The sequence below is a fragment of the Carettochelys insculpta genome, chromosome 14 (assembly GCF_033958435.1).
Source record: "Carettochelys insculpta isolate YL-2023 chromosome 14, ASM3395843v1, whole genome shotgun sequence".
Taxonomy (NCBI): Eukaryota; Metazoa; Chordata; order Testudines; family Carettochelyidae; genus Carettochelys; species Carettochelys insculpta.
In genome coordinates, this window is record NC_134150.1 from 12,268,260 (window position 1) to 12,295,740 (window position 27,481).

General features: G+C 39.5%; 1 protein-coding gene across 6 annotated transcripts in view; it reads right to left on the reverse strand.

Moving 5' to 3' along the window:
• FTO (FTO alpha-ketoglutarate dependent dioxygenase) overlaps positions 1-27,481 on the reverse strand; it is a 507,378-nt gene that overhangs the window by 271,207 nt on the left and 208,690 nt on the right. The window lies entirely within an intron of this gene.

Consider the following 27,481-nt stretch of genomic DNA (forward strand, 5'->3'; position numbering starts at 1 on the left):
AAATCAAAAGAAGAAATATTTACAAAAAATAAAAGCAGTGTAGGCTTCCCCATGACATTGTGCCCATATGTTTCAATTATGAGCAAGAAGGATTGCCTAAAAAGAGAAACTGAACTACTTAGTCAGCATTAGCAGGCTCCCTGGCAGAGGAACTAAAACAGTCTTCAAGCATTTTACAGGCCTCTTTCCTCCGATCTTACTGAAGAATACCAAAAGAAACTAAACCATCTTAAGAATCTTCAAGCACAGCAGAACTGGTCACCATTCTGGTAGTCCTATGGGAAACAGCGGATGGGGAAAACATAATATCAGAGATTGGATGGACCAGGAAATTCATAAATCAGGGCTAAAGCACAAGACTTTAGTGTGAATTCCTTGTGATCTGCAGCTCTCAAGGGTTCAGTGTTTGGTAGACTTGGTTTCTTCTTCCACAGTCTTGGAAAAGGTTTTAAATTCCATAATGTGAAGATCTATAAGCTTCCAATCCCCTGCATGGACATAACCCTTAAAAGTAAAGAAATAGAGACACTAGGGTGTGTGCACCACGGGAATTTTATTTCTGGAGAAGCCACCATACTTCATAAAATTTTAAAGCAGAGTGGAATAAAGCTAAATGGTCATGACACTCTTGAAAACCAGCTTACAGGTAAAAAGCTTACAATTAATATTAAAGTTTTTGATACAGTTTCCCACAAAATTCTTGCTCACAAATTAAGGAAGTATGGATTGGATAAATGGACTGTAAGATGGAAAGAAAGCTGGCTAGATGGCTGGGTCCAATACGTAGCAATCAACGGTTCAACGTCTGGTTTGAGGTCAGTTTCCAGTGGAGTGCCACAACAATCAGTTCTAGGGCCAGTGTTGTTCAAAATTTTCTTAATTGCCTGGATGAGAGGATGGATTGAACCCTCAGCAAATATGCGGATGACACTAAGCTAGGGGGACAGGTAGATATGTTGGAGGTAGGGATAGGGCCCAGAGTGACCTAGATAAATTGGAGGATTGGGCCAACAGAAATCTGATGAGTCAACCATGTGCCCTTGTAGCCAAGAAGGATAATGGCATATTGGGGTGCATTAGGAAAAGCATTTCTAGTGGATCTAGAGCAGTTATTTTTCCCTTCCTTTGGCACTGGTGGGGCCACACCTGGAGAACTGTGTCCAGTTCCGGGTCCCCCAGTATAGAAAGGATGTGGATGCATTGGAGCAGGTATAGAGGAGGGCAACAAAAATTATTAGGGGACTGGAGCACATGACCTATGAGGAGAGGTTGAGGGATCTAGGCTTATTTAGTTTGCAGAAGAGAAGAGTTAGAGGTGATTTGACAGCAGCCTTCAACTTCCTGAAGGGGGCTCTAAAGAAGTTAGAGAAATACTGTTCTCAATAGTGACTGATGGGAGAACAAGGAGCAATGGTCTAAAGTTACAGAGGCGGGAGTTGTTGGTTGGATATTTGGAAAAACTATCTCACCAAGAATAGTAACAGAGTAAGCCATGCTAGTCTATACACTATCAAAACAAAAAAGTTTTTGCTAGTCTTTAAAGTGCTACTTGACTGCTTTTTATTTCACCAACAGAGTGGGTTACCTAGAGAGGCGGATGGACTCAATGACCTTCTGAGGTCCCTTCCAGCCCTAGGATTCTATGATTCTAATAATGAGAAAATGGAAACAAAAGACAAAACTATTTCCTTCCCCCAAAATTGTTTACAGACTCTCAGAGTATTACTCCTCTCCCTCTTATTCTCAGAACAGCATCGATTGTTATTACCAAAAGATAGAAACTAAATTTGAAAGTTGCTTGTTAAAAGGTAATCTTGAATACTAAGAATCTTGGGCTCAAATTTTCCTGGACTCTATTAAAAGATTCACGAAAATTAAAAGAAAACATTACTATTTATAAGAAATAAGAGTGACTGAAAACAGTGGGTTAACAAGGTACATACACAGAATATCTAAGGAAATGAAAACATTTATGTTGGCCAAATTACAAAGATACTGAGACTGAGGGACTGCCATGCTAGATCAGACCCATCGTCCATTTAGTCTCATGTCCTATCCCCAGTTGTGGTCTATGTTAGATGTTTTGAGAGAAATTGTGATGCACAATCATGCAACAACATGCTTGTGGAGGAAATTTCTTCCTAATCTGAAGCAGCTAGTGATCCTAGTTTTTACGCTTTACACATATTTATTATTCTGGCAAGTGTAAATGGAGATACATAGCACTACAAAAGACTCTGATGTGTACTCAACATTGTTTGATATTTGAACGATTTGTATCTCTATTAGTTTAGAGCTGAATATTTTGATAACTCTCCAGGTTTTGGTTATTTGTTTTTGGATAAATTTACTCTTTTTATACAATGACTACCTAATAATTAATTGTTTATGGGAAGAATCATCAAACAAAATATTGAGTTATAAATTCATAATTTCATGACCGAGTTAATATGTTACTTAAACATATCCATTTTCCAGAATTTTCAATGACAGTAATTTATAATGAAATTCATAAATCAATGCAAACAGGGGTGTACTACTCCTGCTACATTACAGTTTAACCTCAGCAAAAAGATAGTTTAATGTGATAAACATGAAGCAAAACTTATTAAAGTTAAAAAAAGGAAGTGGGTGCTGAAGGGTGATGACTGATTTCAGCAGGCTTTGAATCAGGCCTAGTAAGATTAAAATTAGACTAGTATGTACATTTTTGTGGTTACACAACAAAATCAAGAGGCAACCTGCTCCCTCTTTACTAAAACAATACTTCCATGTGTAACAGTATACAATCTGGGCTTTGAATAACACACCATAAAATAGATGCAACACCAGTTTTAAAATAAATAGTTTTCCATGTTAATTAAAACAGTGAAGAATTTCCTTCACATTGTCACTACAAATTTAAGTTGTTAAAACCACAGTTGCACTCTCTCAGACATAAATCTTTCTCCTTTGCTCCATTATAATTTTTGCATCTTCTTTTATTTTCTCAATTTCCCTGTCTTATCTCTGAATCTCTGATCCCATTTCTCTCTACATTGTTCTGTCCCTCCCTTTTCCTTTAGACACAGTTTCTCTCTCAGTCCATTTGCTCACGCTCTCTTTTTTTTTTCCACTTAAATCTTTCCATGTTCTCCTGCACATGACCCACAATATCCCTCGCCTAAAACCCCTCCACACTCTCCTTCCTTTCCCACTGGATCTTCCACACTCTTCTTCAACCAAAATCTCCTTCCGACAATTACCCACACTCTACTCCTGCTCTGTGGTATGGGAGAGCTACCCTTTCACCTTCTTTCTGCAGAGCAGAAAAGCAACCGACACATGGGGTCAACTGCTCATAAGCATAAATGAAACTAATAATATCTGACGGAAGGCTGGGAAAGGGGAAAGACAGAAAGAAGCTAATAACACTGCTTCATATTTGTACAAGTGAAATAAAACTAACCACAGGGCAGTACTTGACTGGCAGCTGTAAAATAAGCTTAAACAGAAAGTCATGTGGAAAGCCACACTGCCATATGCAAGGTTTCCCTTAGATTATGTATAGGAAAACAGTCCCCCTAAAATTTTAGCATGTCTGCTTTTTATCCCAGAAAATAAGGCTATTTGTCTGCAGTGTCTGAAATGTTCTACTCTACCATGCAAGACAACCAAGTGAAGTCTTTTAACATGTCTGTCACAGACAGCTTGAAATATTGCAATGAAGGCAAAAACAGCACTAATCATGGCACTTCAGCAAAACATGAAGCCAGCCTAGAGATTACTATCAGTGAGTGAGTGAGCAGATGTGCAATCATACAAAAGAGGGAAGGGGAGAAGATGAAAGTTTCGTCATAGGAATAGTTAGCCACAAATATCTCCCCCTCAGGAATGAGCTGGGAAAGGATAAAGCACACAGACAATTAACTAACCATAGTGCTAGCAGACCACTGAATCTGCTGTAGAAAACTGGTGTTTGGTGGTTGCAAACTAGTATGTTATTGGAGTTCTCCATATCCTATGAGTCTGGTGAAGTACTTGTGGACTGAGGCCCCAGTTCCCCAGAACCCACCCTGTAATGATTGAGCCAATCTACTCTAATGCTGAACTGCCCAGCTATTTGGATTGCTCTGAGAGGGGAATGAGTTTCTGCCTATTCAGTATTGATAAGGTCTCTATAATGGAAGTAGGCTCTTAGTCCTCACTTAAGACCCTACCTCTGTGTTGCCTGCACTGAGGAGGACTGGATTTACTACCATCTGTGGTGAGACGTGTCCAACGAGCTGTTCTCTTCATTTTCACCCCATTAACAAGTTTTCTTTTCCTCTTTGATCACTCCCTGCCTGCAGACATGCAAATCACATGGCCTAAACATTTAAGATGAGCGTATCTCTATACAGCATGTCACCTATGAGCCGGCATTAGAAGTTTCATCAATGCATAATACCAGCCACAGAAAGGGTTCAAAGTGAGATAACGGAAGGCAAGATATGAGCCCTCGTGGACTGCCCATAGAAAGTGGACCAGAAAGGACCGTATCAGCAGGAGGGAATATCCAGGATCTGTAAAGTCATGTGCAGTGCCCCTCCCCTGGAAGCCTTAGGCACTGGATACATATCTGGGTCTCATCCAGGGGAAGAGATAGAGCTGGAGTGGTGGTATGCTCTAGTGATCTTGTTTACTATAATAGGACTTTGAGGTACCCTTCAGCCAGGAACAATTCTGAACACACTGGGGAAAGCTCTAATTGGCCCCAGGAGCCAATCATTGACAGCTGGCTCCTGGATCAAGGGAACACAAATGCAGCAAATGCCACCATAGGTTCCCATTCCTTCTTTGGGTTCCACCCTGCACACAGCGTAGCTGAACACAAGTGTCAGAGCCACAGTCTTTAGAGAACAGCTAACCTCTCTGGTTAGTTGACAGAGAGATGGGGCTGAGGCAGCTTTAGCTGCATCAGTGAAACTTTTGAATCTCTGATGGCCTAACTGAGGTATACATGAAAGCAAAGGGAAAGCAGGTACTCAAGCAGCTGACAGGAACGGACCTCTGATAGCACCCAGGAGATAAATCATAAGAACCTAAGCACAACCATAATGAGTCAGACCAATGGTCCATCTACACAGTATCCTGTCTTGTAATGCTTCAGAGGGAGAGAACAGAACAGGCAATCTGGTAAATAACCCATCCTTTGTTATCCCATGCCAGGTTCTAGCAGTCAGAGGTTCAGGTACATCCAGAGTGAGAGTTGCATTTCTGACCATCTTGATTAATAGCCATTGATGAACTTATCCTCCATGATCTTACCTGATTCTTTATTGATCCCACTTATATTTTTTGGAAATCACAACATCCCATGGCAACAAGTTCCACAGGTTGGCCTGTATTGTGTGAAGTAGTATTTGCCAATGTTTGTTTAAAACCTACTGTCTATTCACATAATTGGGTGACCCCTGGTTCTCGTGCTGGATGAAGGGGTAAATAATACTTATTTATTGAGTTTCAGTTTCTCCACACCATCCATGATATTATAAACCTCTGTCACATCACTCCTCAATTTTCAAAGTTGAATGTTCCAGCTTTTTTAATCTCTCCTCGGGGAAGGTAATAGTGCCAATCATGGTTTTGCCCTCCTCTGTACTTTTTAATTATCTTTTTCTAAATACGCTCACCAGAACTGCACAGTATTGAAGATGTGGGCATACCAGGGATTTATATAGTGGTGATAACAATAATTCTGGTCTTACTATCTCTCTCTCTCCTGAGGGTTCCTAACACTGTTAGTTTGTCTGAATAAATCTGCAGATTGAGCTGATGTGCTCAGGAAAGAATCCATAATAATTCCAAGATCTCATTCTTAAGTGGTAACAGCTCATTTAGAATAATAGATTCTGTGATTCTATGATTTAGGCTCATTTTGTATGCAAACTTGGGATTATGTTTTCCAATAAGAAGTATTTTGAATTTAGCAATCCTGAATTTTAGCTGTCATTTTGCTGCCCAGTCACCCACTTTAGTGAAGTTCCTTTGTAACTCCTTGCAGTCTACTTTGGACTCTATGTTGGGAAATTCTGTATTGTCTGAAATCTTTGTTTCCTTACTCTTAACCCCCAGATCACTTATGAATATGTTGAACAGGACTGGTTGCAGGATTAATCCTCGAGTGACCCTACTATTTACCTCTCTCGCCATTGGAAAACAGACCATTTATTACTACTCTTTGTTCCTGATCTTTTAACCAGTTTCTGGATGCATGAGATGACCCGTCCTCTTACCCTGTGGTTTCTTATTTTGCTTAAGAACTTTTGGTGTGGGACCCAGGTAAAGGCTTTCTCAAAGTCCAGGTACCATGGTCCAACTGTCCACATGCTTGTTGTTCCAAACCCTCCTCTATGGGCACCTCAATCTTTGTAAGGTCCTCAGATTTATCACATGGAAAGAATGATATAGGTGTATCTTTAATATTCCCTGAAATGAAGACTAATGGAAAGAATTCATTTGATTTAAGTAATGGTGTTGGTTTCCTTGAGTATTACTTTAGCATCTCAATTGTGCAGTGGCCCAACAGATTGTTTGGCAGTCTTCCTGTATCTGATGCATTTTAAAATAATTACTTTAGGTTTTGTACCTTTTACTAGTTCCTCTTCAAATTATTTGTGGCTTGTCTAATTATACTTTTATACTTAATTTGCCAGAGTTTATGCTCCTTTCTATTTTCCTCAGTCGGATAAGCCTTCCCATTTTAAATGGTTTAATTTGACCTCTAGCCTTCTCCTCTTTTATTCTGTTGTTTAGTCATGATCATCTTTGTTGTTGTGCTCTTTTTTTCGTTTAGTTTTGTTTTTGATTTGTTATCTGAGGTACAAACTTAGATTGAGACTAGTATGGAGATTTTATGAGGTTTTCATGCAGCTTTCAAGCATTTAACTCTTGTGATTGTTCTTTTTAACTCCCACTTAACTAGCACCCTCATTTTGTGTAGTTCCTCTTTTGAAGTCAAATGCCCATGTGATGGGTTTGATATTCCTCCCCGCACCTAAAGGTTGCTAAATATAATTACATAATGGTGACAGTATGGATTGGAGCGAGTCCTTAAGGAAGTACATTATTACTTCTACCAAGCAGTTCATTAATACTTTTACCAGTGACCCTTTCTGTGCACCACTTATGACTAAATCAAGAATTGTCTTATGGATTCCATTCCTACTCCCATACCCACATCTTCCTGCCTCCACACTATCCCCAGGCCCCTCACCTACGCAACAGAGATGGGAGCTGGGGGAGTGGAGGAAGATGGGTTCAGAGAATCCTAGAATCACAGAATCCTAGGGCTGGAAGGGACTTCTGTTTCCTACTGCTGCTGCTGGTTAGTGTGTGAGGGAGCAAGCCCTGTAGACTCTGCCAGGCTCCCTGAAAATACCCATAGGCTGGGTCGCTGGGTGAAAGGGCTTGTGGGAAGGGGTGGAACCACCACCTGTATTCACCAGCAATAGGAAGCAGAGGCTGGGAGCTGAGGTAGGGGGTGGGGAATGGAGCAGCTAGGAGTCAGGTCTCTCCACTTCCAGGCTCTGCCAGTAAGGGCGGGGGGGGAGCTCACCCCACTGCCAGTGTCAGGATGCCCATTAATCATCTAGACCCTGTAGGTGCCACCGAAGCATGGGATGGTTGAATGCGGGATGCTGGCTCCTTGCCTCTCCACCCCACAGTGCTGGGGGGCACATGGTCCTTTCTGACCTCCCCCATGCATTAGCCCTGGCTGTATCCCGGGCACTCGCTTTTAAAAGTGGCTCCTGAGGATAGACATACAGCATCTGCTCCCATAAAGGAAGAGCAGGAAGTGGTTCTCACGTACGGTAGCATCAATTATGGGAAATTTCTGTTGCTTCCAAATCATTCATCTGCCTATCACTGGTGGAGAGAGGGGGACTTATTAACACCAGCATCAGCCATGACCATTCAGTTTTTACCAAAAAAACTATAAGCACATAATTCACATCTCCTGCTAATTTTGTGAAAGAGCTATGGCAATTCCACTCTTCTGTCCACCAGGGGCTGCTCTGATGTCAGAAGAGAGGGCAGCTGACTCACTGCTGGAGCGGCCAGTAAAGAATAAAAAAGGGGTACATTAAGCATTGGCCTTAGTCACCCTCCCCCATTCCTGTAAAGATCCTGGCATCCTTGTTTGTTAGCATTGAACACTGGAGGAGCTGTTTGTTACACACACAATATGGGAGTCCACAGTGCTCCCATGTCCACTGACAGCACGGACTATACTGGGTCCTTACGGAAGCAGAAAACAAGAACAAAAATAAACAATAAAATAAAGGTACAATCATTTTCAATCAAAACGGAAAACATAAAATTAAGTAAAAAAAAAGTTATAGAAAGAAGGAAAAACTCATTAACTGTCCTAATGAAGGAGCATATCTTTGACTCCAGTGACTCAAAGGGTGTCATTTGCCAAACAACATCACTGCATTGTAAATAATATAAACAGGCATCAGGAAATGATAATATTGTTTATGATCAAGAAATGCGGGAGTCTCCCATAGAATTAAGCAGATTTAAGATGAGAAATCAATATTATATCATGTCTGAAGTATTCAATAACTCACAGCACTATGAAGGATATGTATGAACACATTTTCTCTCCCCCCTACACTCCCACAAAATAATTCACACATTTTACAGACATATGTATTTTAAAAACATTATAAACTATTTTTATAAAATGCAAAATGAAAGACTTGAACTGAGGAAAACCTTTGGTTACATCTTTATTACTCCAAAATCCATTACCTTTCAACATGCTTTACATAACTTTCCTTGTAACTTTGGTTAAATATCAAAGATATCTGTACTTTAAACAAGGCCCTCTTCTGTCCCTTACAATCCTCAGTTGGTTCTGCTGTGAATTGGTGACATCATGGAAAATTTCTACAGCAAGAAAGTGGTGGCAATTTAAACAAGGATTATGATTTTACCTTTATTCAAGAACAATTATCTACAATAATAGCTGATGAAAAATGCAAGAAAATTACTGGCCACCAAGAGCTGTTTTCCATTCTATATTATATAATTTAGAATGATAAGATATGGTTGCCTGCTGTCTGGAACGCACAGCCAAAAAGAGCTGCAGTCAGCACCACTGACTGGCACATTAAGTCTGCTTGCTAGGGGGCTGGAAGGCTCCTCTACCTGACTCTGCACCACTCCCTGGAAGAAGTGACAGATGTCTCATCTCAGAGGCACAGGAGTGGCCACGGGGGCTCAGTGTGCTGCCCCCACCCTGCCCCAGCGATCAGCTTTGAGGGTCCCACTGGCTGGGAATGACCAGTGCATGGACAGCACCTGTAGGTGGAGGCAATGCACAAAGCTGCCTGGCTGCACCCCCTAGAAGCCAAGGGACATGTTGCTGGTTGCAGGGAGCTGCCCAAGGTGGGCATGGCTCAGAGACGATACCCTGGAACACCTTCTGTATCCCAATCCTCAATCTTGAGCCCCTCCTGCTCCCAAACTCCTTCCTGAAGCCCAAACCCCCTCTGTGGCCCAACACCTTGACTCATCCTGGATCTCCCTCCTGGACCATAGACCTTTGAGGGTATTTCCATTTCCATCCCAGAGCTTGTTCTCTCAGTCCAGAGACCGCACCCTCTCCCACACTCCAAACTCCCAGTGAAAATGAGCAAGTGAGTGAGTATGGTGGTAAATGAGCAACAAAGGGAGGGAGTGTGCACAGCAGGACAAGGGAGTTTGGGTTTGTGCAGTTACAAAGTTGGCAACACTATGGGACAGATGATAAGATAATTTGATATGATAGGGTGGTTTGAGAAATCTAAGTTACCAAATTCTTCAGACAGCAACAGGGTGAAAAAAAGATCATATCAACTCCACTTTCCTAGCATTTAACATCTATCTACCAGTTGTACAAAAAAGTTTCCTTATCTGTTTATATGTCTCTTAGCTCCCTCTGTTGGCTGGATGCTAACATGACAAAACTTCTTTAACTGGTTTATGACATGGCAAATGTTACAAAGAGCAACTTCAGTGTATGCTGTCTATCTCATTATCAAAGGTAAAAGGCACATGAGCATTTGTTTGCCATGAATTGTATTTATAGATATGTTGACATTTAATTATTTACTTATACAAACAAGCAAGAATAAAGGCAAACTTCTGAGAACAACAGACAGAACTAATAGTATACACAAACACTGTAAGAAAATTTTAAACACATTCATAGTAAGTGTGATTGGTTATGTTGCTAGGGATTTATATTTTAATAAGTATTTCCTTATAGCCCATGGTTCAAATCAACTGAGGAATAGCCCTGACCTAGAACACATGAATACTAGGGCTAGGTGTAGACTAGAGAGTTTTGTTGACAAAACTGGGGTTTGGTAGACAAACTTGTGGAGCGTCTTCACACAAAATGAGTTTTGGAGACAGAACCTGTTGACATAAAAGCTGGGCAGACTCTCGGGGGCGGGGGTTTGACAGAGTGGATCAAAAGATCGATCTGCTTTTATGTGTAGACAGGATCTGTTGACAGAAGTTTTGTCAGAACATCTCTTCCAAAAGCAAGTTCTGTAGACAGATGTTTCTAGTGTAGACATAGACCAACTGTTTTTCGCTTGAATCACAATGTCAAATCTCTTCCAGGATACACTCAGGCCCACTTTTAAAAAGCGGTTTCCCAACATGGAGGATGATGCAAGTTAAACTACATTCACTTTTTAAATCATATTTATTAGTGATAACCAAGAAGGACTTGTGGAGAAAAAGGGTGCACATGATCATACCACACAACAATCTACATTCTACCCAACAAAAAGTCCAGAAACAGAGTTGGAGAGTGCCAAAGAATCAACTACCTCTTCTAATTGCACATGGGAAGTGTAAGAGCCAGGAATGGCAAGTTGTCTCCATAGAAAGGTGATCAGCTTGTGGGGAGAATGCGTAGGAGATGATCTCAAAATACAGGTGGCCAAAGTCTTAATAAATGAAATCTCTGGATTTCAAATGTCTTTATATGCTGACTATTAAAATCTACTGGAAGCCTCAGTAAAATATAGCTACATTTAAATTATGTTCATTTACTGACAAATTTAATTTATTTCAACATTTTTCAGACCTACCACAAAAACCATAGGATTCATGTTCATAATAGAATTTACAAATGCATTATACTTTAGGCTGTTCCACAAGAAAAATCACAGCTTAATTAAGTTAACTAAGCTGATGAGCATTGCTCTTTCACCTATTACAGAAAATATTTAGCCCTGGAGTCATCCTAAAGGCACCTCTTGCTGCATATTACATGTTTTATAGATATACTGTGTATATTCATATAGGAGAAGAAGCCAACATCACACATTGTCAGTCTGCCTGCAAAAGAAGAGAGGAGAAATACCAGCTGCAAAAGCAGCTGCTTAGACTCCATTCTTGGGTTAAAGGTAAATGATGTGCTATAAAAGAACAGCCTAAACTAAGGGGCTGTGTGTACACATGCCCCCTCCTTTCAGAGTGGGCAGCTTAAAAGAGGCAGTTTGGAAGATACTCATGAAGTAGTGATATGAATATACAGCACCTCATTAGCATAATGAGTGCACTTCAAAAGTGAGGCTTTTGGAATGCTGCCACCCGTGTAGACAGGAACCTTTTGAAAGGACACCCTGACTTTGAAAGCCCCTTCTTCCTATTTGGTTTTAGGAAGGAGAGGAGGGGGCATGTGTAGACACAGCCAGAGAAGCAAAGTTATTTTGAAATAACAGCTGTTATTTTGAGATAACTATCCTAGCAGCTACACAATGCAAAAGATATTTCAAAATAATTTTGAAACAGCAGATGCCTTATTTTGAAATTGGTAAACCTCATTCTACAGGGCTGTGGCTACACTGCATTCTGCTTTCAGAGGCGGAAGGCAAATGAGCGTGATCAAAAATGAAAATGAAGCCTAGAGTTACATATCCCATGCCTCATTTGGATAGCCTCGCATGATTCGCTTCCAGAAGATGCTTTTCTGAAACCAGAAACAGCTGTGCAGACAGGGTTCCTTTGAAAACAAACCCCATTTTTGAAAGAACCCTTCTTCCTGAAACAAAATTTACCATAAGGGGAGTGCAATGTAGATGTAGCCGAGGAATGGCACTTATTTTGAAATAGCTGCTGTTGACACAGGGAAAAGAGCTTATTTTGAAATAAGCCATAGTGCATTCAATGGCTCCATTTTTAAATAGGCTCTGTGTGCATAGATGGTATATTTTAAAATAGCTAAGTGCTATTTTGAAATACATTTTCATGTCTAGCAGCATTATTTCAAAATAAGCTATTCCAGAATATCTTATTTCAGAATCAAACTGCCATATAGACATGCCCTGTAGCATTAATGTACTCTACACTACAACCCTACCTCAAAATAAGTTACGCAATTTACACTGTGCAAATCACAAATTTATTTTGAGACATCTTATTTCGAACCCAGTGCAGGCTACACTGCACCAGAATTCAAAATGAGTGCCTATGACAAGGGTTGCCAGGAATGAAATGCTGAGCTCGAAATAGCCCTGCTGTTTCAAATGTTTGGCTAGAAGGTATCTATTTCTGAAATAGAAAGCATAGCGTAGCCTTAACCTAAGAGAATAGCACTCAGAAAAGTCCACCTCTCTGAACTATTCTCACTGAAATTATTGTATAGTTGACTCTCTGATACTACAATTTGAGTTTGTGTATTTTCAAATGGTTTATACAAAGATTTAAATGCAACAGAATATAACAACAATATCTTTGTTTTCAGCTAAATTTACTTCAGTGTCTTGCCTTTGGTGCATCTAATGACTTCACATTGTTCAAACGCTACTTTAAACCTTTCAAAATGTCCAAAAGCAATTTTTAGTTTAAAAAAAAAAGCTAAATAAGAACGCAAAATGCTTATCTTTGCGTCTGCCGGTACAAGGGTGCTGCTCTGTGTCTCAAAGATTTCTGGCACAGAGAGAAACCTGGCCAATTTCAGATTCTTTCCTGGGACCTGTCTGAAGTGTCGACAAGCAGCTAAACTGAATATTAATACGCTCTCCATCATCAAAAGCTGTTGCATACCCAAAGGATGAGAAATATTTTAATCAGCTTTCAGCTTGTCTAGGAAAAGTCAGTGTATTCCTCCGGGATTATACATCTATGTGCTCAATTTTTATCTCTGTGCTCTTTCTATATATACTACTTTGAAACTAGCAATAAAGAGCCCAAATCTGCTGTTTTGTCAGAGAAGCCATTTAATCCTGTGATATTTTAGATTCATCAAGCATACCTAAAAGATTAAGAGAAAGGAAAAACATCCTTGAGAAACCAGTCCTTTTATTTACTGTTGTTTTACACATTAACATATTTCTTAAAAGGAACAATGGCTTCATTGGCTCGTTTTGTTTTCTTTATATAAAAATTTTCACCCAGTTTCCATTTTTTACAAGTTTCGTGCAAGCTGTAAGTTTTTGATTGACACAATTCCTTAGAGAAATTACAATAATATTACGGATGACAGCTCTCTAGATAGATAGATAGATATATATACACACACACACACACACTATATATATATAGATATAGATATAGATATATAAATAAAACACATGAGGTAGCTGAAACTAAGCAATTGCCATATTTTGTGTACATCTTCAGAACTGGAGCAAGATAATATGCCTTGCTTTATTGTGATTCCTCATAGAGAGAATGTCAGTTGCTGTGCTGCTGCACTAATGTACATATTGCTGAGAATTAACTAGAGAAGACCAGTGTAAGTGCAAAATATTTATTACCAGTGGTTTTTTTAAAAAATCCAAAAATGGTATGAAGTCTCAGAGTCATGGTTCCTTGTTCCCTTCCCACTGTGCGCATATGTAAATACCATACAGCATGACAAGGTATTTTTGTTCCATTCCTCCTGTCATGAGTGTGCACAAACCATGGAGATGCTCTGCTCCTATGTACCTGGGAACTCCAGAAAGCACAAGAGAAGCCTCTATTGTTGAGGTGATTTTAAGTTTACTATTCAAAATGGACTACATATGGACTCCATCTTGTTTTTAAAATGGAGTCCAGAAGATCAATATTGTGACAGAATGCTGAGTCATCTTCTCTGTCCCATTAAGGCAGGAAAATCAAGCAACAACCTAAGGGCGTGAAAATGTGTCCACTTGATCCGACTCTGCCAGAAACAGTAATCTATAAAATAAGGCAAAGCCCACTTCTCAGAGATCTCATTCTCAAGTCTTCTACAGAGGTAGCTAGGGCAACAGCAAGCTGTTAGGCTTTGTACGCCTCATAGGTAGAGGAAGCGTGAAGAACCAGCTGGTGGGTAGGATGACAGTTGGAGTTCTGTTAGGCCTCATAAGCCAGCTTGAAATCTTAAAGATCAAACACAGATGCAATCACCCATACAGATCATTTTGTTTAGGCATTCAGCACACAGAACTGCATGTCAAGAATAAAGAAGAGCAGAAGGATCCACTCCTGAGTGTGGTGTCATCTCTGATCATGGTTCCTGTTCGTGTGTTGCCATCCACATACTTCTCCACTGACATATTTCATTATAACAAAACAAGATGCTCATTCTTTACATTTGTGTAAATGGGTAAACCCTAAAGGCCTGATACAGCAAAGTGCCTGCAGCTTAGAACTGTTATTTCACTAGCCTGAAATGTGAAACAGGACAGAAGATGAGGCCTCATACTAAAAGCAGTGGAATGGGTAGCAGAACACTAGTTCTATTACTTTCTCTGCCACTGAATTACTATATAAGTTTGTTCAGTCCACGTATCCAAACTGTGCCCCCACAATACCATCTGCAAAATGGCCAGGCTGCTATTCATCAAGCTCCTAGGAATGTTGGCAGGCTTTATCAATTAAACTCCACCATGAAGCTGCTAGGGGTTCCATGCCAGTCCCAAGCCTGGACAGAGGAGGAGAGTTTGTCAGATGAGTGATGATGCACTGACTGTGAAACAACACCACAAATGAAATCTGATGCCTTTACAACTAAATGATAAAAGATGCCGGCTCAGACATCGCCCGGATAAACAAGGTCCGCTACACCAATTGAACGATCAGGGTTGGGTGAATAAGTTGGCTACTGAAAAAAAATTATATAGTAGATTGGTGAGGAGCTAGTCTACAGAAACAAAGCGACTCTGCACTGGACAGGGAAAGATGGAAGGAAAAAGTGAGACATCAGACACCAACGGGTGCTGAGCCCATGGCTGTTGATGATGATGATTCATCAATTAGCATTTGCAAAGCATTTAAGATAGAAGGCCAAAATGTTATTGAACATATATATGTAAATGCGAATCATGTTAGTTACTGCATAATAATATGGATTCTAAACATTTAGGTAACAGAGATTGTGACAATTTCTCTTAATCAATAATACCTGGGTACTGGGTCAAATGCATCATGGGCCTTTTACATCATTCTCACCAAGTTCAGATCTGCACTGACCCAATGACAATGCTCTTTAAACCACTCTTATTATTATTTTTAAAAGACTCAAAATGAGTCTTATGAAAAGGAATGCCATTTAGTGTAATTGTGATAAACAATCATATTACAAAGGAAACAACTTAAAAAGATTTGTTACACTTAAACTTTAATGTAAAGCCCCTGTTGTGAGAATTATGTGGCGTTCAGAATCACTGGCGATCCAAGAAAGGCTGCCAAAACCCGATGTTAAGTAGAGACATTTGAGAAAAGCCAATAATTACTTTCCTCCTGCAGCATGGTAAACATTAAATAGATAAGCTGCATTTTATTGGGACTACAGCTTCAGGATTATGAAACAGAAGTATGTGTAGTAAGCAAAATAAATGAAAAGTGCAGAAAAATCTTGCCCAAAGGCTCATAAGAGCCAAGAATGGCAATTGAAATGGATCCCTGGATTTTATATGGCAAATGATCGGGATATGTCATATGGGACTAGCTCCTGCAATTAGATTCACACAGGCAGAACTTTGCCTGAATACACAGCTCCCTTGAGACATAGCTTATCTTCGCCAGCCCTTATTTTAGAATTGAATGCATATTGGTAAACCCCATGGCCACACAGATCTCCACTGACTCAAATCTTCTCTCTCGCTGGCAAGATGATATTGAATTGCTCTTTTAGAGCAATCATAATTTTTATATATATTCAGCTATGATAAAAATCAGATGAGGTAACTGAGGCTGTGAACAGTGCTTAAAGTTTGTCACCTAAATACCTCTTTTAGACACAGTAGTTTTGATTTGGGTACCAAATTTTGAAAATCAATCTTAAATTGCTTGTTCAGATTACACGAAATTGGTGATGGCACTAGGATGAGAGGAACCAGTTTACCTAAGTCCTATTCCCTCTCCAAATTCTTCACACCACAGTGCCTCATATCACAAATCACTGTTTTCTTCTGAACCTCAGTTTCCTTATCTGTAAAAAGTGGGCTGTGACCATCACTGTAAGTGAAATTTTAGAAAATTATAGTAGTTACAAAAATAGCAAAATCATGGGTGAACAGCTCATGAGAGAGACTACTGGTGTTCAGACAGAATAGGAGCAGCACAACTCTTGGAAACAGTGACTGCTAGAAAAGTATCTTCTCTTTTGTCTTTACCCACATCTACAAATTCTGAGTAAAATGCAACTGTCTATGACACAGAATTTCCACTTGGCCAAAGCAGCTTCTACAGGAATAGCGATGTCCATAACAAAGCGATGGTAAAGCCACTGAAAGAAGCTAGCAGAGAACAATGGCTGAAGTATTATGAACAAATTAGAGTACATGATATTTTAATCATACTCACTTGATTCATTTCTCTTAGCTTATAGCTTTGACATAATAAAATATTCTCTGGTCAGAAACCATTTTTAATCCAAAACAACACTTTTTAAACGCACACCTTAACACATTTCTACATACTGAGTACAAACAAAATAAAAGTTTTGTACTTCTGATCATTCCTGATGCCTTGTAAGTCAAACCTAATAGCAATTAATTTGAAGTATATCAGTGAATAAATTGAATAATTAGTAACAGAGAGGTAGCAGTGTTAGTCTGTACTTCAACAAAACAAAGTAGCAGAAATGTAGCACTTTAAAGACTAACAGAATAATTTATTGGGTGATGAGCTTTCGTGGGACAGACCCCCTTCATCAGCTCAATTTCACTCCCAATACAGACTGACACTTATTAGTACAGAGGACCAAAAACAAAAACAAAAACAAACAAAAATCCTCTGTGAAATTCTTCCAGAGTCTCTTTACTGTGGGTCCAAATGATAAAGAAGTCATTGATGTAGTGTAAGTAAAAGGAGGGGTAACAGGGGACGAGAGATAAGGAATTGTTGTTCTAAGTCGGCGATAAAAATGTTAGCGTACTGTGGGCCATGCAGGTGCCCATAGCAGTGCCGCTAATCTGGAGGTATATGTTGTCCCCAAATTGGAAAAATTCATGGTCGACTTAGAACAACAATTCCTTAGCTCTCGTTCTGTTACCCCTCCTTTACTACGTCAATGACATCTGTATCATTTGGATCCACGATAAAGAGACTCTGGAAGAATTCCAGAGAGATTTTAACAACCTGCATCCTACCATTAATCTCAGACTTGACTATTCCACATGAAAAATACATTTCTGGATATCACAGTACAAATCACTGATGGTCACATCAACACCACCCTCTACCAGAGGCCCACTGACTGCTTAACTTACCTCCATGCCTCCAGCTTCCATCCAGCTCATACCACACGCTCCATCATTTACAGCCCTTAGATACAACTGCAGCTGCTCTGACCCTACCGACAGAGACCAAAAACTACAAGACCTCTATCAAGCATTTAAAAAACTGAATCACGCACCAGGAGAAGTAAAAAAAAACAAACTGACAGGGCCAGGCAAATACGCAGAAACCAGCAACTTCAAGATAGGCCCAAGAATATCAACAGAACACCACTTATCATCTATAGCCCCCAACTCAAACCCCTGCAATGCATTATTAAAAAGCGACAACCTATTCTGGATCAGGATGCTACACTCCAGAAGGCTCTAGGTGACAGGCCTGTCCTTTCCTATAGATAGCCTCCTAACCTGAGAAAGATTCTCACCAGCAATCACAGGCTACACCACCACAACACAAATCCTGGAACTTTTCCTTGCAACAAAGCCCACTGCCAACTGTGTGCACATATTTATTCTGGGGATACCATCACTGGACCTAAACATGTTAGTTACAAGATCAAAGGCACATTCTCGTGCACTTCTACCAACATTATATACACTATTATGTGCCAACGATGACCTGACACTATGTACACTGGACAGACTGGGCAAAACCTTTGCCAAAGAATAAATGGACACAGAGCAGACATCAAGAAAGTCAATACACATAAGCCAGACAGTGAACACTTCAATGGAGTGGGCCATTCTGTTAAAGACCTGAGAATTTGTGTCCTGAAACACAGAGAATTTAACTAGAGATTTCTGAGTTAGAGTACATGTTCAAATTCGACACATTAACACATCGTATGAATAGAGACATCAACTACCTCATATTACAAGGACTGCTTCCCTTCTTTTGATGCTCATAATTAACTCAGACAAGACAATTAACATCCCCCACCCCTTCCTTCAATCCTATTTTTCAGTTTTTATTGAAGTCTATGATGTAATTCCCACTGACTCTGATGGGGCACTATAAACCACTGAAGACATACCCTATATCTATTTATACCTTTGTAATTTCTTTAGTTAGTAGACTGCTCAGGATATGTCTACACTATGCAATAACGTGTAATTTATTGACGTCAACTTTGTAAAACTGGGGCTGCATCTATGCTACAGGATAAATTTGAACTTCTTACGGTTAGCTTGATATTACCATGTGACTGTCTTCACTGTAAATACCGTTAGCTCAATTTAGGGAGCACTAATATTGAGATTACAATATTGCAGTTACCTGACAGGTACAGCTTCAAGCTTAAATTCAGAAGTACGATTAAAGGCCAGTGTGGACGTGCCACACCTTAAAATTGAATTTATTAGCCTCCAGAGGCTAATATGTAACCCATATGTAACCCACAATGCCCCTTACTGCTCCACTCTGGCCACTGCTCTCCAGTAACAGGAAGACCGTGAATTTCAAAGTGGGACCAGCAAGCCTTTGGCTGGGGCTCATGTTTGTATGAGAGCCTGAGAAATGTCTGTCTTTCTTTGCTATTAGCACTGTGAGCACATCTACCCATTACAAATAGCCACCACATGGAGTTTGTGGTTCTCTCTCCACAGTTGTTATTTTTTTTCCTGCAGTGCTTGGCACTAGGAGCTGCCCTGCCGCACCCTGTGGCAACAAGGCTGTTGTGGGGGTCATGCTTGCATAAGACACTGAGAAACAACTTCTCAGCGGTTTACATTTGTGTGCAAACCCCTCCCCCTCTCCCTCTCCCATAGGTGCCATGAAGTCTGGGTCTTTCCCGCACTCTGCCACATCACATGAGTTGCCCCCAACCCAATAAAAGGATGTGTCTGCCATTCAGCGCCGACCATGCTGCCAGATAGATTGCACGCATTTAGGGAACCAAGGGTGCGAAAGATATTCAGGGGTTTGCAGCTGCTGGGGGAAAGTCTTCTCCAGCAGCTAAGATATTCGGGGGCTTGTGGCCACTGAGGGAGAAGCCTTCCCCAGTGGCTAAGATATTCAGGGGCTTGCTGGAGCCAGGGGGAAATCTAACCCAGTGGCTAAGATACTCAGGGAGGACCAAGTCAACTGGCCCCCCACTGAACACTCCCCCCACACACATAGCATGGGACCACTGGGGCTTGCTGCTGCCAGGGAGAAGTATCCCTGCTGTGTAAGATACTGAGGGGGACTACTTCAACAGCTGCAGATGACAGCACTCCCCCACACCCCAACAAAAATATTTTCAGGAGGTTGCTGTCCATTGCAGACGCCTACTGGTTTTATATTTTGGTTATAAAATCTTTTTGCTTATATCTGCTCTCTGTCTTCATGCCTTGACCCGCTCAGAAATGTGAGGTTGGGGAGGCTAGCTGAGATTTCTGTTTACGTTATAAGTTCAGTGTATGATATTTCACTGACGTCTCCATGTTGGCAATATCTGTATAGTGAAAGGGAAAGTCAAATATTCTTTTTCCTAGACTTTTCTATCCTCTTTCTTCTAACTTTGAGAATACAGTCCGGGTCCCTGTATTATTTTCAGGCATCAGATGCAATCATGGGAGTGGGGGACATTCAGTGGATGGCCAGTTGAGAAGTCTGTACAGAAGACAGACTTTTCTGTAAACTTTTTTGCCATCTGTGTGGATGCCCTACTCTTCCTTCCTTTCAATGGGAAAAATGGACATTTACTCAGCACAGGAGGGGAAAAATGAAAATACAATGTGGGAAGATGATGTCAAAGACCAGCGAGCATATTCAAAATGTTATGGAGATGAGGTAACTGTGGGACAGGTTCCCACAGTGCACAACTGCAACAGTCAATGTTTCCCAGTTTGAGTGCGGCAGCAATGAGTCGACTTTGTGATGAGCATGTGGGAAGTGAGGATCGTCAAATTCGAACTTAAAATTCTAGAATTACAAAATTGATATTAATAAAATTGCATTTATCTCATAGTGTAGACGTAACCTGGGGTTATATAAAGTCAAAGTTGAGTTTCTGCACCTGCCCACAAAGTCAACTTAGTGCATCCCCACTAAATCACCAAAGTTTGACTGTTGCAGCAGTGCATTGTGGGAACCTACCCCAGAGCTCCCACAGCCCCATCACATTCTGGATTTTCTTTCCAGTGCGTTATGGGAAGAAAAATGCCCCACAAGTGGCTGGTGTGTGATGCCATCTCCACAGAATGCATTGCCCTCATTCCTCTCCTGTTGAAAACAAATGGCCATTTTTCTGAAGTCTCTTTCCCCAATGGGAATTGTTTGAGTCATCTGCATTATGCACCCCCCTACTGCCACGCCATGTGGCAGTTAAATTTCTAAGCAGAAACTGCTGGAACTGTGATTCATTCTGTCTCTTTTTAAAGAACAGTGACTTTAAAAAATAACCTGACGGTACCATGTCAACAGGTTGCTCAACTACTTTTATGCCCATTGAAAACACACCAAACAGGTGGGCTTCAGATACCCAAGTGAACAAACTGGCTGCATGTGACTAGGGAAAGACTTCATATTATTGTCAAGGAAAGAAGAAAAAGTAGGGAATGCCAGGGGGAAAAAACCACCAAACAGGTGGGCTTTAGAGGGTGAAGCACTCTCCGTCGGGCACAGCCAGCTGACTGTACCATGTCAACAGGTTGCTCAACTACTTTTCCCCCCAGTGAAAACACACCAAACAGGTGGGCTTCAGAAGATGATAAATCATGTGCAGGAAAGAAGCCTTCACACCACACAAGGCAGGGCATGCTGCTGTCTGCTGTCTAGTCCCCACAGCCAAGCCATCACATGGCATCATGGGGCGGGGGCCAGCCTGCTCGCTGAAATGAGATCCTGGCTCTCCTGATGGCTCCATGGTGGGGCTCTTTCATGGCTAGATGTGATTGCCATGCTGCCCAGAAAGACAAAGAATTCAAATTGCGTGGCTTCCTGTTTCCTACTTCCTGCACACCTGGAGAGCAGTAGAGGTGAAAGCAGCCAAAATGCACATATTCTGGGCATTTTGGGCTACCTCTTGAGACCAATAAAATCAATTTAAAATAATGCTGTTTCCACACTAGCATTAATTTGACCTTTTAAATTCGAACTCAGCATTACACCACATTGGAGGGTCCAGGTGAGAAAGCTGACCTTAGTGCCCTTTACAATCAACCTATTGTTATTGCAGTGATGCGTATGTGGGCGGGCGGGGGGGAGAGTTATTGAAATAACATTACATTTTTAGCACAAATCAGCAGAAGTCTAGTAATTTAAAACTGAATGTGACCCTCCTCTCCCCACCAACCACATACTTACCTCACAGTGCTGTGCTAACTCCTTCTCAACATGTATCTGATGCCCTAAAACTCAGGGCAGCCTGGCCTCAAAATTGAGTTTTCTGGGTTATGCCAAACCTCATGTTTTCAAGAGTTGTTTTTTATAGTATACCAAAAGAGTAACAGGGTTTTTTCACCTCAGCATTCCCAATTATTAATGTAAATGTTAGAAGTGCTTCATACCAACAGAGTGCAGATCTCAACCAGCTCATGTAAGGGTTAAAAATAGAAAGTGCTATCCACTGGTTTGCTCTGATGTTCCTGTAGATATTGTCACTGGATGTATCCTCAGTAGAATTCTATTCAACACCTCTGTCTTTAAGTACAAAGCTGTAGGCTGTAGCAGCTTTAGGAAACATAAGTATCCTTTTTTCTACTGCACAGTATCTGTGTGTGAAATTCTCTAAAGGGGTTTAAGTATTTACCCTGAACACTATCAGACAGTTTCTAAAATTTTCCTTATCCTGTTGCAAAAACACTTCAAAGAGAATCATAAACTCACTCCTTTGTGCTTTCAGCACACATTTTGTTAAGGAGGCTTAAGTCTGAATTCTCTCAGAATTGTAAATATATTTTCGGACGATGTGGTACACAACAATTTTTTTTAAATGTTTTGTTAGTGATTCTCCAGTAAATTATGCTGAATGACCTCTCTCTTTTCCAAGAAGAGAAAATAGTTGAATCAAAGAAATTAGTGGGATAGAAAACAAACAAACAAACAAAAACTAATTAAAACAAACTTCATTACTATTTTTTTAAAATATGGGTAAATTTCCATGAACATTTTAAAGTTGGTATGCATAAAATTGACCTAACCAACAAAAAAATTTAAAAGGTCTGGTATAAGCAGATAAGAAAAGCCCACAAATTCAGGAGTTATGGCTGAAATTCAGCCCTTTAAGTAGCCATGTTTCGCAGCTCTATAGGCAAATACGATCACATGGCAATCTGAGTCTTTCCACTACAGGACGGTGACAACTGCAGTATCTAACTCAATGGGAAAGGTAGGAATGGAATTTAAGCCTTAACTTAAAATCTCCTGACTTTTGACTGTCAAAGACTTATCCTTATAATAAATGGCACTTACATTTTTTTTAAAGCCTGAAGAAATATTAACTAATCAACCTGCAGATTTCTTAAATCTATTTTTAACTGTTTAAAACCGTTAAAGCAACAGAAAATTCAGAGCCTTTCTTAGTAAAACACAGACTATTTACCTTATGGATCATTATAGTTATATTGGCACTGATATCCTATATACTTACGTAAACAGCCATCTAAACCTTTCAAAATGCTGGGAAACACAAATTATATAACAGTCCTGGCCTGAGAACCTGTATCTCATGCTTCAGTCTAAACTCAGTTCTTACCACCAACTACAAAATCCTGACAATGGTGGCTTATAGCAGAAACTCTGAAATATCTTTTTTTACATACAACAGTAGCAAATAATGAAATATAATTTAAAAAAGGAAACAAAAGAAAAATAATTAAACAAGAAAATATTTTGACCCTCTTATTTCAAGTGTAAGGAACTGTACAGAGGTACTACTGAGGATAACAACAACAGGCAGGGCATAATTAGTTGTACTGTTACTGTACTGTTACTAAAAAAATGTCCCCCACACTCTAGAATGAAACAGTTGTACTTAAAGATACCAGACTGCACAGAATGACAATTCATTTATTATAATCACATAAAATTTATATATTCCCATATGTACAGTACCTTTATAAATTAAAATGAATGGTATGCTGCATTTAATCATTATTCACTGTTTAAACATGGCAAAACAGTAAAATAAATGGCATGAGAGTTCCTGAAATAACAATTAAATGCCAAAACCTTACACTTAGCTTCTGTATGTTTCATGCCTTAAAGTGAAACCTTTTTACAGAAGGCAAACAGTTATGGTATTAAATATAACTCTTAGTCACTTCTATAGCACTGTACATTTTAGTGCCATCATTTTCTTTCTCTTGCCAAATCCCTGCATAAATGGGTGGGATTAAATGGAGGCTATCTTACCTAACATAATTATGTATGTTGTGATTTTATATGGCAATGAAATTGATACATTTAATAATCCCAGTTTCGGCTCTTACCTACTAAAGTCACTAAAGGTTATTACGGCCAATTGCTATATAAATACATTTCTCCATTGTTAAATGGACTGTCAAGGCAGGAAATACAATTTATGCTATGCGGTGCTACTAGTGTTTTCATTTTTAAAAGGAAGATTAGATACATTAACAAAAATCTTGAAGATTTGTCATATGTGTAAAATCAAAGTTTATTAATTTTTCATTTCACAAATAAAACCATATCTGTGATTTACATTTTGTTTCATCAAACTTACTTTAGATTTTAAAAAAGTCTTAATTCCCCATTTCTTTATTTTTAATTCTTTCTTTTCCCACAGCTTTGGTGCAGTATAAAACATTTGTATAGGTAAAATAAATGTCAGTTTGTGAGGTCTGCATGATATCAGACCCTGAGAGACAAATTGTCTCTCCCCAGAATCTCAGAACAGCTACAGCAAGACTTCTGCACATCACATGAGATTTCAGCTTTTCAGGCTTCTCTTTACCCAGAAAGCAAAGCTTGTACAGTCCCTTTCAAATGGTAACTCTTTCTTTGAATTCAGCCAGCACTTATCCTGATGTTGCACATGATAATGTGGCAATCTTGGATGACTTTTTTTTAAAAAAAAATACAAACATTTGAATAGCCTTCATATTTTTAAGGTGGTGGGGGGGAGAAGGAAGGTGAAGACTGGTCAACCTGCTCTGGATTTAATGGTTCATAAATTCATTTATGGGGGAAATGTGATGTTTTATCAGAATGTCATTCAAATGAAAGGTTTAACATTTACATCACAAGAGTGAGCCCTGGATAAAACTATCCTAAGGGAAAGAAATGCCAAGAATAAACATTATGATAAAACAGTGTATAAAAATTTTAAATACAACCCTGAGGTTAGGAAACATTGGAATACACTTTGTTAAATTATTATTTTGGTGTCATTCTGGAGCAATTACAGTTAGCAAAAACAGAAGCCGTTTTTAGAAAAATATTTTTAAAAAATAATCTTGAAACAGGAAAACTTAAAATAAAAACAAAGAGACCAAGACTTGCATTCATAAAATTCTGGATACATACATACCTACATACAAAAATGTGTGATAAAAGTTCATACAGAGACAAATGTGCACAGTTCATACAGCGGCAAAGAAGAACACACCACTTGTTAAAAGTAGCATTTCCCTTTTGGAGGAAACTTAAATAGTGCTTCTGTAGAGACAAAATTATCAGCTAAAATTATTGTAATTATGATTTACACAAATACATTGACTGTACACTGCCAGGTACCTCCAGATATGTTGTTTTGATTTAACTTATTTCAAGAGAATTCAAATGTGCACCAAAAGACTGCACTTTTTAATGTTAAATTGCTGTTGAATTTGTTAGCCCACAATTGATTTCCTGTGTTATGGAATCTTAGAGATTACAGCTAACTTGAAGCAACAGGGATAATTCTTGACAGTTAATGCTACATTTCTGTGTATTTTCTCAAGTCCAGTTTTGCTAGTGCATTAAAATTGCAGCTCAACAGTGTCCCCTACCGTCAGTTCTTAAAAGACTTAGTAACAAAGAGAACTATATACTGTCAAAACAAAAAAGAAGTTAAGTAGCACTTTAAAATAATGTGGTACATGCTGCAGGTATAAAGAGAAGGATAAGAACTGAAAGAGGTTTCATCTGGGTCCCAAATACAATAAACACCAAATTTACTTAAAGACTCATCAAAACAATAGATATTTTCAATTAAAATTCTCTACTGTCTTCCTCAAAAGCTGAAATTAAGAGCTGAAACTAAATTGTCAGAAATCATACAACATTAAAGCAATTTTTAAAAATTAAATTAGAATCAGCTTCTGTCTTGGACTAAACCTTCAGTTTGCTGATAAATATCATCCTGAGGCCTGTTGAAAGGAGATAACTGATGCCACCATGTTTCTAATTAGAGACACATGGTAATGTCACACCCGTTCCAGAAAACCAGTCCCTTGGGAGTTCCCAGGTTTGCTCTTTTTCCAAGTTCCCAACCCACAATGGTTACAAAAATAACATTAAAACAATCTTGCGCCTGCCTCACTAAATCTTTGTGTTGAAAAAAAGTAGATTATTTCAAAGAAAAATAAATTGAGAAGCTGTTTTAGAAAGGATAAAAGTAATTTAAGATCCAAAAATATCACCAAAATGGGAGTGCATATAGATTTAAAAAGGAGAGAGAAAAAATGAAATAGTTACAAACCACCTCTTTTTTCACTGGTAAAATCCAGGGTGCTCTGATTTCTTTCTGCAGCTGGTAGGAACATGGACATCAAAGTTCTGATTTTCTGTGGTATTTTGAGTGTTTGTGATAGCAGTTGCTGAAAAATTCATGTTGTAGAACTTGAGTTCCAGGAGGCAAAAACATTTTCCTATTCATGGTTTAGTATGAACTGTCACCTGCTATTGTTGGTGAAGGAAGAAACTATTCAAATTGAAAGTTACACAGGAGACGTGATTTGTGTACCTGAAACTACCACTGATGAGCTCTCAGTACACTATAACTCTCAGGATTGGGCCCACATTCAATGCCACTGTAACCTAACTACTCAAATGAGATGTTCAGGCTCTCCTCTACAATGGGGATTTGTTCAAGATTAAGTCTACAAAGTTATGCTAACATAGCTATGTCAATCAGGTGTGTGATAATGCTACACCTGATCAGCATAGCTGAGAAAGCAAAGTCCCTAGCGCAAACAGTTATACCTGTAAAAATACATTTTTGCTCGTGTGGCTTATTTCACTCAGAGTGCTAGATGAAGAGATGTGCGCAAACAGACAGTTTTGCTGGTGTAAGCCATGTCCATACTTGGTACTCTTAACCATTATTATATATAAGCAAATTCTTCCATGCAGGGACTTGACCTTAGTTACAGCCATCTACAGCCAGTCAACAGTGCAAAAACTTCTTGCAGACAGGCAATACTTGAAACTACAGTAAACTGTGCCAGTACAGTTTTCTAACAGTTCTGTAATAAGAGCTCACAGACTGCACAGGTGTCATTACATCAATGGCTTATCAAAATGGCTGCAACTGGGACAAATCCCCAGTGCAGAACAAGGACCTGGATATATTTTTCAAAGGACACAGGGATCTTACCCACTCAAGCATTGCACAACACACTGTTTAGTGTTCCTCTCCATGCTTGATCCACTGGTGAAACTGCATATAAATGTTTTTATCAACAGATCAGCAGAGCTAGCTGCCAGAGTGCTATGTGAATGGTGGGGATAGGGCCGAAAATTTCCAGTGAAAATAAATCGTACATAATATTAAGTAATAATCCCATACTTTGACATCATACTTTACAGTATACTTTTGTTCATTTAGTTTGCTATTTTATTCCCTCTCCTGCTCCAGTGGAGAGTTGGA